The 14,545-nt window shown below is 38.5% G+C and overlaps 1 long non-coding RNA gene and 2 pseudogenes across 2 annotated transcripts; 1 reads left to right on the top strand and 2 right to left on the bottom strand.

The window, feature by feature from the left end:
• The first annotated feature begins 3,515 nt into the window (after nt 1-3,515).
• LOC110065538 (uncharacterized) lies at nt 3,516-6,632 on the top strand (annotated as a pseudogene). The gene is made up of 4 exons (XR_016203977.1): nt 3,516-4,597; nt 5,305-5,414; nt 5,998-6,167; nt 6,451-6,632. The product of XR_016203977.1 is annotated as an uncharacterized LOC110065538 (transcript).
• A 1,311-nt stretch (nt 6,633-7,943) lies between these two features.
• Nucleotides 7,944-9,373, bottom strand: LOC149099271 (uncharacterized). The gene is made up of 2 exons (XR_016203980.1): nt 8,928-9,373; nt 7,944-8,636 (listed from the first exon to the last, which is right to left on the bottom strand). It is a non-coding gene; the product is annotated as an uncharacterized LOC149099271 (long non-coding RNA).
• Nucleotides 9,374-10,743: 1,370 nt separating this feature from the next.
• On the bottom strand, nt 10,744-11,705 carry LOC149099272 (uncharacterized protein B0403.1-like; annotated as a pseudogene).
• Nucleotides 11,706-14,545: the final 2,840 nt, after the last annotated feature.

Genomic DNA, 14,545 nt, shown 5'->3' on the forward strand with positions numbered 1-14,545 from the left:
CCTTTGCACGTGAGAAATCCTTGCACCCGGTCAGATGCTTTCAACTTTCAAATTTTTCGCACGCTGTCAGTTGTTTGACCAGACGCTTTCGACTTTCAAATCTTTCGTATGCTGTCAGTTGTTTGACGTTGCCATCATACAAGTAGGTAAGTATTTTCTGAATGTTTTCATTTGCTATTAAAATGTCTTCATTTTCTTGTGTAGTTATTCATCAAGGTCACGAACGAAAAGAGATCAATTTGTGTTTGGCTGTTTTTCTTTTAGAGATCCATGCTTGAGAATTGAGGAGCATGCTGTCAGGCGCTTACAAGGCCAAGGCAAGTATTTTTTAGCTAAATGTCTTCATTTGCTTGTGGAATTATTCATCAAGGTCACAAACTGCTGAATCTCGAGGAAGAAAAGAGGTCAATCAATTTGTGTTTGGTTGCTTTACTCTGTGATCAACTTTTGCCGATTCAAGAATGGAGGTGCCAAGATATTAATCAAGTTCTTCTCCACGAACATTGTTTTCTTACCAGTGCATCCAAATTACTAAAGTGTGGATCATGCAAACTTAAACAAAGGATCACTCCTGAGAGCAAACACTGGTTTGTGAGACTTTTTGTAAAAGACACAATAACCAACAACAAGTTTTACCTGTCTGTCTTTCACCAGCAGCTGGTGAAACTGTTCAGTGCTTCACAACAAAAAATGCACGCTGCCCTCACAGAAGATGACCTAACTGACATTCTTCTCGAGATGCATCATTTAAACATTACTTTAAACCTAGCTCACAATAAGTTGCTTCATATAAATTAGATATGAGGACTATAACAACAGAAAACAGGTTCCTTCAATCTTAAAAAACTGTTTTCTTCCAATGTACTATGATGATGTAGAAAACTTACTGTCAATAATGATTTTTATTTGCATTTTTTCATTTATCTAATTAAATTTAAAATTCATTATAAAGTTCACATCTAAAAAAAATCACCTACTGGATACTGGTTGATTATATTTCATACAGATATAGGAAGAAATTTTAATCCTGCTTACTACCGATTTACTAAGTATCTTTGCCAAAACCTTTTTGCCAAGAATTTATTGTTCAAAGTAGACATATTTTTATAGTTACGGTTATTGTCCACATTAAAAAGAAACTCTACTGGCTAATTTACTAAGTATCTTTGCCAAAACCCTTTTCCAAATAAATCATTGTTCAAGGTAGACATATTTTATAGTTACTGTTATTGTTACCCACTGAATTGATTATATTTCATACAGATATAGGAAAAAATTTTCATCCTGCTTACTACTGATTTACTAAGTATCTTTGCCAAAACCCTTTTGCAAAGAATTCATTGTTCCAGTTAGACATATTTTTGGCAGAGCCCCATACTCATATAGGAAAGAAAAGGAAACCCATGAGTTGATTTTCTCATGGTTATCATGGCTAGTGGTATTGCTCGTGGGCATGTACGCACAACGATGACGATGACAATGACGACGACGGCAGAGTTGCCCAACATGGCGGCCATACTCCAAATAATAGGTTGACAGACACATGCAGCCTTGGTTTAGCGTGTACTTCCTTGATATTGGACATCCATGTTATGATCAATTGACACCTGTCCAAACAAGGTATCTGCTGACCAGTATCACATGATCATATCGTGGGCTCAAGTTTACAGCTCCTCAAGGTCGCATGTTTTTTTTGAAGTTGACTGCTGAGCAAGTGCTGGTTATCGATTGGATTGCAGGCTCATATCGGGTTAGCTTGTTGGAAACAGGGCAGGATTGTTCGGAAGCCGGTTTACGCTAACCCAGGATTAAAGTTAATCGAATTATAACTTTTTCTTCCATACAAATGTTTTTTGCTGTTTTGTTTTGTGTATATGGTGATTATTAAAACTCAAAACAGAAGACCAAACAATATACAGAAACCTCACTGCAAAGTTACAAGACTCAAATCAAAATTCCACCTTTTTCTGGGTTAGCTTAATTGGGCTTTGAACAAACCGGCCCAGGAGCTACACTTTTAGGCTGGCCTAAATCTATATATTATAGTTACTGTTATTGTTCACATTGAAAAGGAATTGCTCCAGTCAAGAATATTTGTACCAAGTTTATGGCATATAACATTATTCTCTAACTTGTTGTTCAAGTTATAGTTCCAAATGAAAACAGTTTAAATGTGTAAATGAGAAACAAATTTTAATACATACTTGAAGTTAGAAACTTTGGTATCTTGTCAAACACATTGTATAAGGATGAATTTTCCAATAAATGAGTATAGTCAGGGCTCAAAATTTTGACTCAATGGTCGCCAATGCGACCAAAAATTGAGCACTGGCGACTAAATTTTCAGAACTGGTCGCCAGCTGGCGACTCGCATTTTGTCTGATAACTAAAGAAAACCACGACACAACTTTTGTTTTGAAATCTTTATATTGGGAAATTAATCAGATATGGTAGCAAGTATAAAACTCACCTTTCCGTTCCCAGTAAAATAATGTCTGAATATTACAAGATAATCGAAAAAAATGAATTTCAACACGTCGATACTGCATTCACGGCGCACCATATTGTTTCAGCGGCTTCTTCCGAAACTGGGATCGCAGGCGCACTTCAACACCATGTGCTTTTCATTTGCCATGAAAATGGCAGCAGATACCAATCAGTTGAAGGAATTACGTGACTTTTTACGTGCGGGGAATAAAGATTCAAGTATGGCATTGTTTGTCAGCAGCCAAAGGTGTCGAGGAAAGCAAGTCGAAAATAAAGAACGGCATTTCGAAGAAGTACCAAAGGGAAAATACGCAAGGACCCGTGTTTGTCTCACAATGAAAACCACAGACTTACGACGTTTTATGCTTCGCTTCATTTAAAATGACTATGCAGACAACCATCACCTTCGGACCAGAGACATATCACCTGAGAACAACAGTAGCTTTATAACTAAGTGTTACTCGTGTTGTTTTTAATTGTTTCCGCTCTTTAATTGTGACTTTTATTGCATTCAAAGTAACATAAAATCGTGTTCTTGTGTAAGTTATAATTATATAAAATAAGTTGGCAACCAAAATTTTTCCATTAGCCACCAGCTGGCTCCTGAACGAAAAAGTTAATTTCAAGCCCTGATAGTTGTCATTTATAATTCCCAACATCTATCAAATTAATGACTTATCAAATCAACAATAAAAAATAATTTCCTCTCAGCTTTTAGAACAGCACCTTTACTTTGCTACTACCTACATTTTCAACCACTTTCGCCACCCCACGAACAACAAAGCATTTTCAGCAATTTCCCAATGTGGGTCAAACAACTCCATAAGCCTAACAATTGGGCCATTTTTCTAAAACACCACTTGCTGTAGTATGGTGGCCGAGGACTGCCACTAATATTTTTGGTGGTATTTTATTTCAAAATAATGATATCAATTAGAAATAAATTGATTTGGAATACAAAACAGATGCTAATTTAAAATAAAAGTAAAATGGAAATTAAACTATAATTACATGTAAGTGTGAAATAAAATGCAAATAAAACGCAAAGTGAAAGCCAACGTAAAACAAAATGCAAGTGCACAGCAAAGTCAAACACGGTTCAGAATTAAAGTTAAAGCATTATTAAAGTACAATGCAAACAAAATAGAAGGCAAAGTGTAGGCAAATTGAAATGAAATACGTTTTTAAAGAAGAATGTAAAACAATATTACTGGCAGCGCTTGGCCATACCAAAAGTTACATTCACTTTCGATTGCAAAGTGAAATCAATTTTGGCATGGCCGAGCGCTGCCACTACCAGCGTACCTTGCGAGATTTAATCTTCCCATCACGCCATACGTACGTTGACCAAATCTTTCAAAATGGCGGACGGTCATACGGCATCTTGGGTCCATGATGAAAATCTTAAGGAAACTATGTCTCAATATGTGCAGCAAAGTTTGCAAAGATCAGAAATATTGGATTTTTTGAAACGTGATTTTCCACAATACCCGTGGTGCATCCGGAGCCTTGATAGGAGGCTTCGTCACTTCGAAATTTACTACAATAGCAATAGCATTGGGATTGATGATGTTACGCAGGCTGTCGAGAACGAGTTGAAAGGCCCCAGTCAGCTCTTAGGTTACCAAGCAATGCATAAGAAGATCAGACAAGAATATGGGCTTAATGTTACGAGAGACAAACTTTATGATGTTATGTACGATCTGGACCCAGAAGGACTTGAAATGTGCGGTGGTGTTGGAGCTAAGAAAGAACGAAGGAAAGGAAACTTCACAACTCGGGGTGCCAACTGGGTCCACTCTTTAGATCGTCATGACAAACTCATGGGTTACCAAAACTTCACTTTCCCCTTAGCAATATATGGTTGCATGGATACTGCAAGCAGGAAGCTGCTTTGGCTAAAAGTTTGGATTACAAATCCAATCCACAGTTAATTGGAAAATGGTATCTGGAACACCTACTTCAAATGAAAGTTATACCTGCATTACTTAGAGTTGACAAGGGAACTGAGACTGGTACTATGGCCACTATACATTCCTTCTTACGCCGACATCATGGAGATATGGATACACACAATACTGTTGTGTATGGCCCTTCAACTTCAAATCAGGTATATAACCCTGACCTACATCACACACAGTGCTACCTAGGGCTAGGGACCCTTTCACCACTGTATTGAAATTTCCCCATAATGGCCCCTTGTAGACAAAAACTGGCGGTGAGCAATATGTTGACCCAAATGTAATAACACATTCAGAAACCTTTTCATAACAGCCAAACAATGAAAATTGAAATTCTGTGACTGTACTTCAGAAGAGAACTGGTCCTCAAAATTTAATGCAACGTGAAGTCTAAAGGTATTTTAAGTGTGCCAAGGATGCTTATTATTTAGTTAAAATAAAGAAAATACTAAGAAATATTATTTTAATAATATTATAATTTTAGGAAATATTTTTTGAAAGCTTGGAGTTGGTATTATCAGGCACACAGACATTTTTGGAGAGATACAGGAAATTGAAGATGACCACCTCAAATCAAAGATTACCCCTCTTGTCCTACCAAAGGGTTGTAAAAACTGAGGTCAAATGCCAGTGTCATCTTGTGAAAAGTCACAAACGTTTTGCACATAGCCCTTCTTCGGAGTGAAACCAATAAATGTTCGGTTAGCTCTAAGGCATCAGTTTGCAATAATATTATTTTCTTTGAACATCTGTCTGCAGTGGTTAAAACAATATAATTTGCTTTTGTTCATCCTAAACATAATTTAGTAATAAATGTCCCCTTCCATGACATAACATACAATTTACGTATTTTTAGATAGAGAGGTGGTGGAAAGAATTGCATGAGAGAATGGAGAAGTACTTTAAAGACCAATTAGCCTGGCTGAAGGACCAGGGCCATAACAATCCTCATAGTGATACAGACAGGTACACAAGCTTAGAGCAACCAGTGTTCTTAATTTGCTATTTTTAAATGACATGACTATTATATGTGTCTGCAATATTACTTGGTGATAGCAACTTTTACTTCACTTTCATGGTTGCTTTAGGACGTAATTCTTGTCTTTCAGCTGATTAGAACATGAGTAAGATCACTTACTCAAGTGCTTGCAACTTTATTTGCTCATGCAGCTCAAAAATCAGTGGGGAAAAAATTATCTTGGCCTCTTTTGATCCCATTGCCTCATTTTTTTGCTGACAAATTTGTGATTTTTGCAATTGCGACTTGTGATTGTTGTGAATTTGCTATTAATTTGGCAAAATAACTGAAACACCAACAAGTCACCATGGTTATGCTGGGGTTTTGTTACGGGCCAGAGACCAGGCAAATTGACCAGCTGAGAAGTTGGTTTGGTCTTCCTGATTTGACAATTTAGAGGACTGTTTTTCCTGAAAAGAAGTTCAATTCAAAAAGTTTTGGCTGCCTAAGAAAACCAGTTGTCCTCCAATAATGAAGCCCCTGGTTATGCATATAGTCCTACATTTTTCTGACTGTTTTGTAAACTGTTAGGCTGCTTTTGGCATTTGTTATGGTACCACTGGTTCAAAAAGAGCTAGATGTCTTTCGTGAGACTGTATGGAATACACACCGAATAAGAGCACAGAAAGATACCAATCTTCCCGTGGACATTCCCAATCACATTCACAATTTTCCCAATCAGTATGGCCTTGAACAATGTGGTAGGTACATGACTTTATATTATCCTGAAGGTATCTTGTCATACCTAAATCCCTCCCCTCCCCCCCCCCCCCCACCCCCTTTCCATGTTTAATTGTGTATAGTTTTGTGTAGACCTCCAAATGGAAAATTAGGTAGGAAACAGTTACATTTAATCCCTGATGGTGGTTCATTTATGTCAAAAAACAGATACCTGCAAAACAGAGACAAAACCATGAATTAGATTATAATGGGTCACATAAAATTCAGAAAATTAATTTAATCTTGCCTTCCTAACATTGACAGGTTTTCAAGTAACTGAAGAACAATTAGAAGAGGCAGCAACCGAGTCTGGAGTTCTTCACATGTCTGATGATTTTCTTCCCCCAGAAGTGAGAGCTGAATGTCAAAGAATCATTCCAGACTTTGAGACCATAAGGCCAGATGAATGTAATGATGCATATCTGTACTTAAAAAGCAAATTTTAACTTGAAGTTTGACCAAATTTCTCGTTATTTGAACTGTAACATAGACAAAAAAGAAACTGCATAATTTCATTTACAGGCTGTATAGCATGAACAACAACACTAAAACAGAATAAAGGAGATGCTCTCTGTTCAACAAAATGGCTAATTTCTATGAAAGAGTATTTCATCCAGTAACAGCAACAACAGTAACTTTACTAACAAGAATTAAACAGCAAAGAAACCAATAACATGGAACACATCAGCCCAGTTGTGTGGGCCAGGAAATACAAAATTAATTTGCTCTGACCAGTCCACTTGTGCAGGCTGGCAATATCCTTGCAATTCTTTTTTGATTGTATATTCCCAATATTTTGGTTGCACTGCACACAGAGGTATGTGGCAGGCATTCTTTGTAAAGTAAAGCTTTTTTTGTTTGTGTCTCAATCACATTGTTAAGAGTTAACTTGAGATATTTTAGCTAATTTGTGCTGCCAACTGGGACCTTAGTCAACTTAGGCAGACCAGCTCCATATAAAAATAACCTAAAAAAAGTCAGCTAATAAACATTTACTTTCTTACTGGGATGCCAATGGCAGCACCTTAAGCTGCAAGATCCTACAATAAAAATTGCACTTGTGTTTTGCAAAGAAATTCTTAATAGCTCCCTCCGCCAAGTTGCCATTGCAGAAACGCAAGGAAACATCAAGATCTTTCTCAATTTGGGGCCCGAAATGCTTTTGACAGGCGTCCTTGATGTTGTGAATAGAAAGCTCGTCCTGCTCAAAAGGAACGTACTCCTGAGCTCCAATGTGAGTGTATTTTTGTTGTTTCCCACTTACATCGGCACTCATGCGTTGCACCACGATCCCCTCCGCCACTTTATTCTTCTCTACACATTGATTTTTACCTCTCCTCTTCGCTTTCTGCTTTGCTGCAAACTTCCTCCACCATCTTGGAACCACATGCAAAAAAACACTCGAGGCTGTGGGAGTGCCGCAAGGTACGCTGGTAGTGGCAGCGCTCGGCCATGCCAAAATTGATTTCACTTTGCAATCGAAAGTGAATGTAACTTTTGTATGGCCGAGCGCTGCCACTAATATTGTTTTACATTCTTCTTTAAAAACGTATTTCATTTCAATTTGCCTACACTTTGCCTTCTATTTTGCTTGCATTGTACTTTAATAATGCTTTAACTTTAGTTCTGAACTGTGTTTGACTTTGCTGCGCACTTGCATTTCGTTTTACGTTGGCTTTCACTTTGCGTTTTATTTGCATTTTATTTCACACTTACATGTAATTATAGTTTAATTTCCATTTTACTTTTATTTTAAATTAGCATCTGTTTTGTATTCCAAATCAATTTATTTCTAATTGATATCGTTATTTTGAAATAAAATACCACCAAAAATATTAGTGGCAGTCCACGGCCACCATACTGTAGTAATTATTACAAATCATCCAGCGAGAGCCTACTCTGGACACCCCTACCCTCCAAAGATAAAAAAATTTCCAGACCTGTTGACTGTTCAATTCAGTTCCCACCGTTTTATCGACCTTCGACAGCACTCACTTTCATAATGAAATTCCTAGTAATAAGCATTAAATAACGCTAAAATGGGACATTTTCAATGCCTCACTGCTCCTTAACGAGCATGGGCACCCCCCGTTTTTATTTTGTAATTAAAGTTCTCATATGATAAATATTCAGTGGACAAAGTTCGAACGTAAATCTATTGCCAGTTTTATTTCGGGGGAATTACCTTAATTAACCGACTTTTAGAGTGCTTAACTCGACAGTGCATAGCTGCGCAAATACCATTTTTAAGCGAGTTCGAAAACATTAAACTTACCCATTCCAGGTTTCAAGATACGTGTAAAAAGTGCCTTCCTAGCTCCCAGGATAACCAGAGATAAAATACGGAAACAGGCGAGATTATCACTGCTGCTTCGCCTACAATTTCGATGAGCTCGCGACGTCACGTGCATCTGGGTACAAAAATGTCACTTTTTCTTGCAAAATATGGGCTGAAAATAGGAGAAAACAGGCTTTAAAATACGTTTCATTTACTATATAGTTGCGAAGAAACATCAAGACTTTGCAACACAACTGTTTGCGAGAACAGAAACTTGAAGCTCGTGCATACAATAGTAAAACTGCAACAAACGAGGAGAACTACCCGTGGCGGCACTTCGTACTTCGCTGGAACTTCCACAATTTTCGTCGCGTTTCAAATACGGTTGAAACAAATCATCGAAACGATGTTCGGACATGTTGAGGACTGCAATATTAAACACAATGCAGGTATAATCACTAACCTGAAACGTGCTTGCCTGGTAGAGAGCAAAACTTGAACAGACAGCTGGGTTTCCAGCTGAGTGTCCTCCTCGCATTGCATTCCAGCGTCATGTCATCCGCTGTGAACATTCCCTGGAGCCCAGATTGTCACGGACAATCATTCGGCCTCTCTTTGCTTCAACAATTGCTCGTTTTCACTGTCACGCTATAAAAAAATAAATCGAAAAACATCCAGTGGAAAAAGCTAAGAAATTCTAATGTTATGGCAGATAACTAAATAAGGTACTTCACCGAGTTTTAGGCCTGTGCGTTTCCCCAAACCTCAGATATTCGTCGAGATGTTTCGCAGAAATTTACAGAGCCAAGTATGAAAACGCCCCCCGCACAACAATATTAGGCTTTTGTACATTATGCTGGCATTTTTTCCAACATTTTAGTAAGGCAAAAGCATTAGGCATTATTTGAGCATTTTAGTGACATTTTCCCGGAAAATTAATTTTTTTCCACGCACAGAAAATAGCAACAAAAATCATCTTTTTACCCGAAAATGGTCAACGGCAATGCATCTTTTAAAGGTCAAATGCAACGAAATTTTGACAATTTTTCTTTTGCCGAAAAACCTATATAAAAAAGTTAGTTATACCAACATGAAGTAGAATCAACTCTTAAAAATAAGTTTTGTGTGAACTGTGGCACCCAAGACACGAAAATCCGACGATTTCCGAGAGCTTCACGAAAACGAACCAGAAATGGCCGCGCTTGGAGTGGAAACGAAATTTTAGGTATTTGTGACGTCATATTTGGCGAGCTCATTTTCGCAACCAAATAATTTACTTGAAATTACTGAGTTTGTTTCAAGGATTTCCTGGCGTTTATTGACTTGCCGATGTATAAAATAGATCAAGATCCTGATGTCTTATTTGGAAATGCCCAAATACGGCCGTATAAGTTCGAACCATGGGAATCAGGCAACGATTCAGTCGATATAAACTTGAGTGGATCAGACTCGTCGAGTGAACAAGATGGCATCACGATATCAACAACGAAAGAATCGACCACATGGATTGGTGAGCCTTTGTGAATATGTTGAAAACTGCTGCTCAAAGATTAATAATAAATTAATGAATAAAGTTCATCCTCGAGTCTTTGCCTTGTTTTACTTTGCAAAAGATGATGTTTACAATTTTCTCTCTGTTAGTAAGAAAAGATGATCAGCTCACCTGATAAAAGCCCTTACTGATAGTTGTTTTGGGCGAACGTTTAAGCTCATCTTGTTTTTGTCGTTTTACATGACATGTAGTTGCTTTTTCGTCGTTAGAATGCTATGGGTTACAGGGTTTTCACAGGTCAGAAAAGTTCTAGGGAAAATTAGTTCATCAAGGTTAGGTAATTTTATTTTGTGTCAGGGAATTAGCATTGACATTTTGAAGGAAAATCAAATAAAATTAAAATATAACATTACTGGAATCTCGAATACTATTTTCTTAACAAAGAAGTAAATTTGTTGAAAATGTATTAGTCGTAAATGGATGGAATTCAAAAGTATGGCTGTTAGGGAGGTAAAAGGTAATGTCTACATAACAAGCCAAGTGGCTCATCAGGCTGGAGCTTATCCCGGTTTCGGTAGCATGAAGCAATTAGGAGTATTTCTACTCCCCCCTGGATGGCATGCTAGTCTTCTTCTCTTCTTCCTGGGTGACTCACCTCCTTCAATTCAGAAGATTCTAGTGAGCGTATAAATAAAAAACTACAAATTAAAGTAAGGCTAAAATGCTACAATAAAAACTAAATAATAATAATAGCAATAATGATAATAATAATAATAATAATAAAAATAAAGTCAAAGTCAACATCGTTTGATTTGGCCTTGGTCAGGCGGCAGGCTTTTCTTGAAGGCCGTCAAGTTTGGTGCATTTACTGTTTCATTGGCCAGGCTGTTCCACTCTCGTATCGTTCTCAGGAAAAATGAGTACATGTGGTAGTCCGTCTTTGAGTAGGGAATTTTGTACGCATCTGAATTTACGTGCCGTGATCTCCTTTGAAGTGGAGTCATGAACTCTTGTGTGTCCATGGCTATCAAGCCTTTATGAATTTTATACATCATGCAGAGTCTAAGTGTCTGTCTCCTAGTTTGGAGGGAAGTCCAGCCAAGCTCATATAGCATGTCCCCTACGCTGGATGTGTTGTTGTATCTACCAAGAACAAATCTCGCTGCCCGACGCTGCACCATCTCGAGCTTATAGATGTTTCCCTATGTGTAAGGATCCCAAACAGTGCAGGCATACTCGAGGGTAGGTTGGATCAATGTTTTATAGGCAGTGGACTTGAGTGCAGTAGAGTTAATCTTTAGATTCCTTTTCAGGAATCCAAGAGTTCTATTAGCATTACTTGAGATGGTGTCGATGTGTTTGTTCCATCTCAGGTCTGATGCTATAGTAACTCCGGAATTCAATAGTCCACCGCAGGCTTACCCCCCCCCCCCCCCCCCAGCATTAAATTCACCAGTACCCATTCATTTACCTGGGTGGAGAGAGGCACTGTGAGAGAAGAGTGCCCACGAACACAACACAATGTCCCCGGACAGGGTTCAAACCCGGACCGTTCGCTCCTGAGTCGAGTGCACTAACCATGAGGCTACTGGACCTCCCACAATGACCAGTACTGTAGGATTATATATTTAAATTGCTTTTATTCATCCTTTGCGATACTATTCCTTGCATGTATAAGCGCTTACCTGCCCATTTAAAATGTGTCCGTGTATTTTGATAAATTACTAACTTACTTGCACACTGAAGCATTATACATGTAGCTTCCTATGGCTATTCACACCACATCAGCTTGTGATTGTTGCATTCAATCCATCTTTCCAGCAAAAAGTTTATCAGCACGCTGATAAACAATGAAAATTCCCACAACATTGTAGCATTACTTACAGGGCAATAGCCAGGAAAAAATATGACCGAGGCAATGTCCACAGTAAAATTCTCTTCCTAGATATTTAGCAGTGTTTTACTTCGCCTTCAAAGAAGAAACAACAGAAACGAAAAAAATGGCTGAGGCAAGTGGCTCGGTTTGCCTTACAGTAGCTACGGCCTTGACTAAGGGTATTTCGGGTGAAATGTCTTGTCTTCTTCACTCAACAAAGTATCACTAAGGGTTGCAAGTCAGAGGTAAGAGAATATAGTCGTACTGTGTTCTTGGTTTAGGCCTGTCAGTTATGAAATCCTGGATAAAAGCACTGGATACCATTTATGAGTTTAATTTGTATGTCTGCTTTAGGATGGCATCTTTCAGTTATCACTCAAAGCTCAAGTCACACTGACATTACTCTACTTCAGGAATCTGACTCCACTTTCCACTTTCTAGTACCCACATCCCTCTTCCTTAACACGGGATGAACTGAAACCAACCTGACACTTCATCCCAGCACTGAAGTCTTAATTAAGCTTAGTATATACCACACAAGTGAATAGTGCTTTTTGCACACTCTGATTGGTTAACTCGGAGGTGATTAGCAAGTACTATTCACCTCCAAGCAGCCAGCACAAGAGATTTTAAAATTTTCAACCACTTGTCACACATAAAATAACATTTTGGTCCGCTAATAATTCAGCTTGTGTGGTATATACTAAAACTATTCACCTCAGTGTCGGTGAAAGTGATGGACCTCCACTTCGGTGAATAATTGTTAATTATTTACAAATCACGATGGCGTGAAATCATGTTAAATGACAAAAATCACACTTTCCTAATTCCTTTTTTTATTTCAACTAGACTAAGTTTAGAAAATGAGATTATGAATCCAAAGAGTTAAACTTGATATAATAAAAACCTCACAATAGTTTTATTTAGTATATACCTCACAAGTGAACAGTACTTTTCGCACAAGCTGATTGGCTACCTCGGAGGTGATTAGCCAAGTACTATTCACCTCCGAGCAGCCGAAGAAAAACAAAATGGCTTTCCGTTTCAAATAAATAAAGTTACTCTTAACCAAATAAAGTTACTCTTTGCTCCGCTAGTTATTCAACTTGTGTGGTATATACTAAAACAATTATTCACCTCAGTGTCGGTGAAAGTGGTGGATATTTACCTCCACTTCGCTGGATAATTGTTAAATACAGCGACTTTACCCCAGGCTTTTCCTCACTTTCTGCTCTTCACAATATGGCTACCGCAGCCGAACAATTGCATTCCGTGTTGGTAGAGCGTTTGTTTCTTGGATGTTCGTCGTCAACGCTTGGCTTTACGGCATATGGTACAGCTTCGAAGGTTTTTGGGCTTGAACTCGAGACACTGCTTAGCTATTACGAAAGATACCGCTTCGAGGTTTTCTGCTGAAATGTTTGTCGGTAGCGCGAAGATGAGATGAGACTAGATGAAACAGTTCCCTACATCGCTTCTCATCCTTTAAAGGGATGTAACCAGGCTCATACCACAGATTTTCGAATGATTGCTACAATTAACGCTGCACCACGCTGCACTAAACACTCATATTTGCCCTAATACTTTGTTGTTCTGAACGGGAGCTCACCAATCATGACGTCAGAAAATCCAGTTCCGACAATTGTCCGAATTTTCCACGAACCGTTCCGTTTGTAGTCTCCTTGACGGCTGCGAAGGAGACTATTCCGTTTGTAAAGCGAAGAAAAACAGCTGTTTTTAAGGTCTAATATCTCGGCGGCTATTTGACTAAATCGGGTAAAATTTTGGATTATGATTATTTGAATTAGTATCTTTTATTTTAACTTATAATCAAACTAGGCCCAATTTCGTTGCATTTGACCTTTAAGAGATAAATGGTGGACAGGTCACGTGACATATTTTGTCTCTTTATATCTTGTCAAGCGAATAAAAAAAAAATGACCATTTCGGGGACGAATAGTTTGTTTGTGTAGAGGCAACTTATCCATTTGAGGTTTTACTATTGCAAAGATTCCGACGTCATTAGACAAGTGACCACCATAAAAATATCTAGGAAAAGGTTGTTGTTATTCATCGTGGTAGATGCAATAATAAAGTGTACTATCGTTCGTCTCACGATGTAGTCACTTGAGGTGTAGATCGCGACGTTTCGACTGCTTACTGCTAGTCTTCTTCAGGCGATAGGTCGTCTGATTGCACAGTATCATTTATATCACAAAGGTGGGCTGTGATTGGTGCATTTCGATCCTCCTATTGTTCCATTGTTCCGGCGAGCAGCTGTTCCCTCAGTGGTCCGCTGTTGTACCGTTCTCCTGTTGTTGTGTTTCTTGATCGTGGGTATCCATGCTTCAGGAATTTCAATTCCACTATCCCTGTTGATGTTGGAGTCATCTGTTGATGTTGATGTTGTTAGGGTGAAGTCAACACCTTTGCATACGACCTGTCTGCTTTCTTGGCTAACGTATTATCTCCTCTTGCAGGTAACTCGAACTTCACAGTGAAGAACTCAACTGACTTCGCCTCCACCATCGCCAGTGAAGAGATCCAGGACCACGAGATCATGGTGTCTTTCGACGTAGAGTCACTGTTTACCAACGTACCGATCGAGGGCGCCGTACAAGCTGCGCTACAAAAAAATGGAGAACGACGCAGGCCTGGCTGACTGCACGACACTTACACCAGTTCAAATCGCAGACCTCTTGAATTTCGTATT

The sequence above is a fragment of the Orbicella faveolata genome, unplaced genomic scaffold, assembly GCF_042242905.1.
Source record: "Orbicella faveolata isolate gen_17 unplaced genomic scaffold, um_ofav_v1 contig_46, whole genome shotgun sequence".
Lineage (NCBI taxonomy): Eukaryota > Metazoa > Cnidaria > Anthozoa > Scleractinia > Merulinidae > Orbicella > Orbicella faveolata.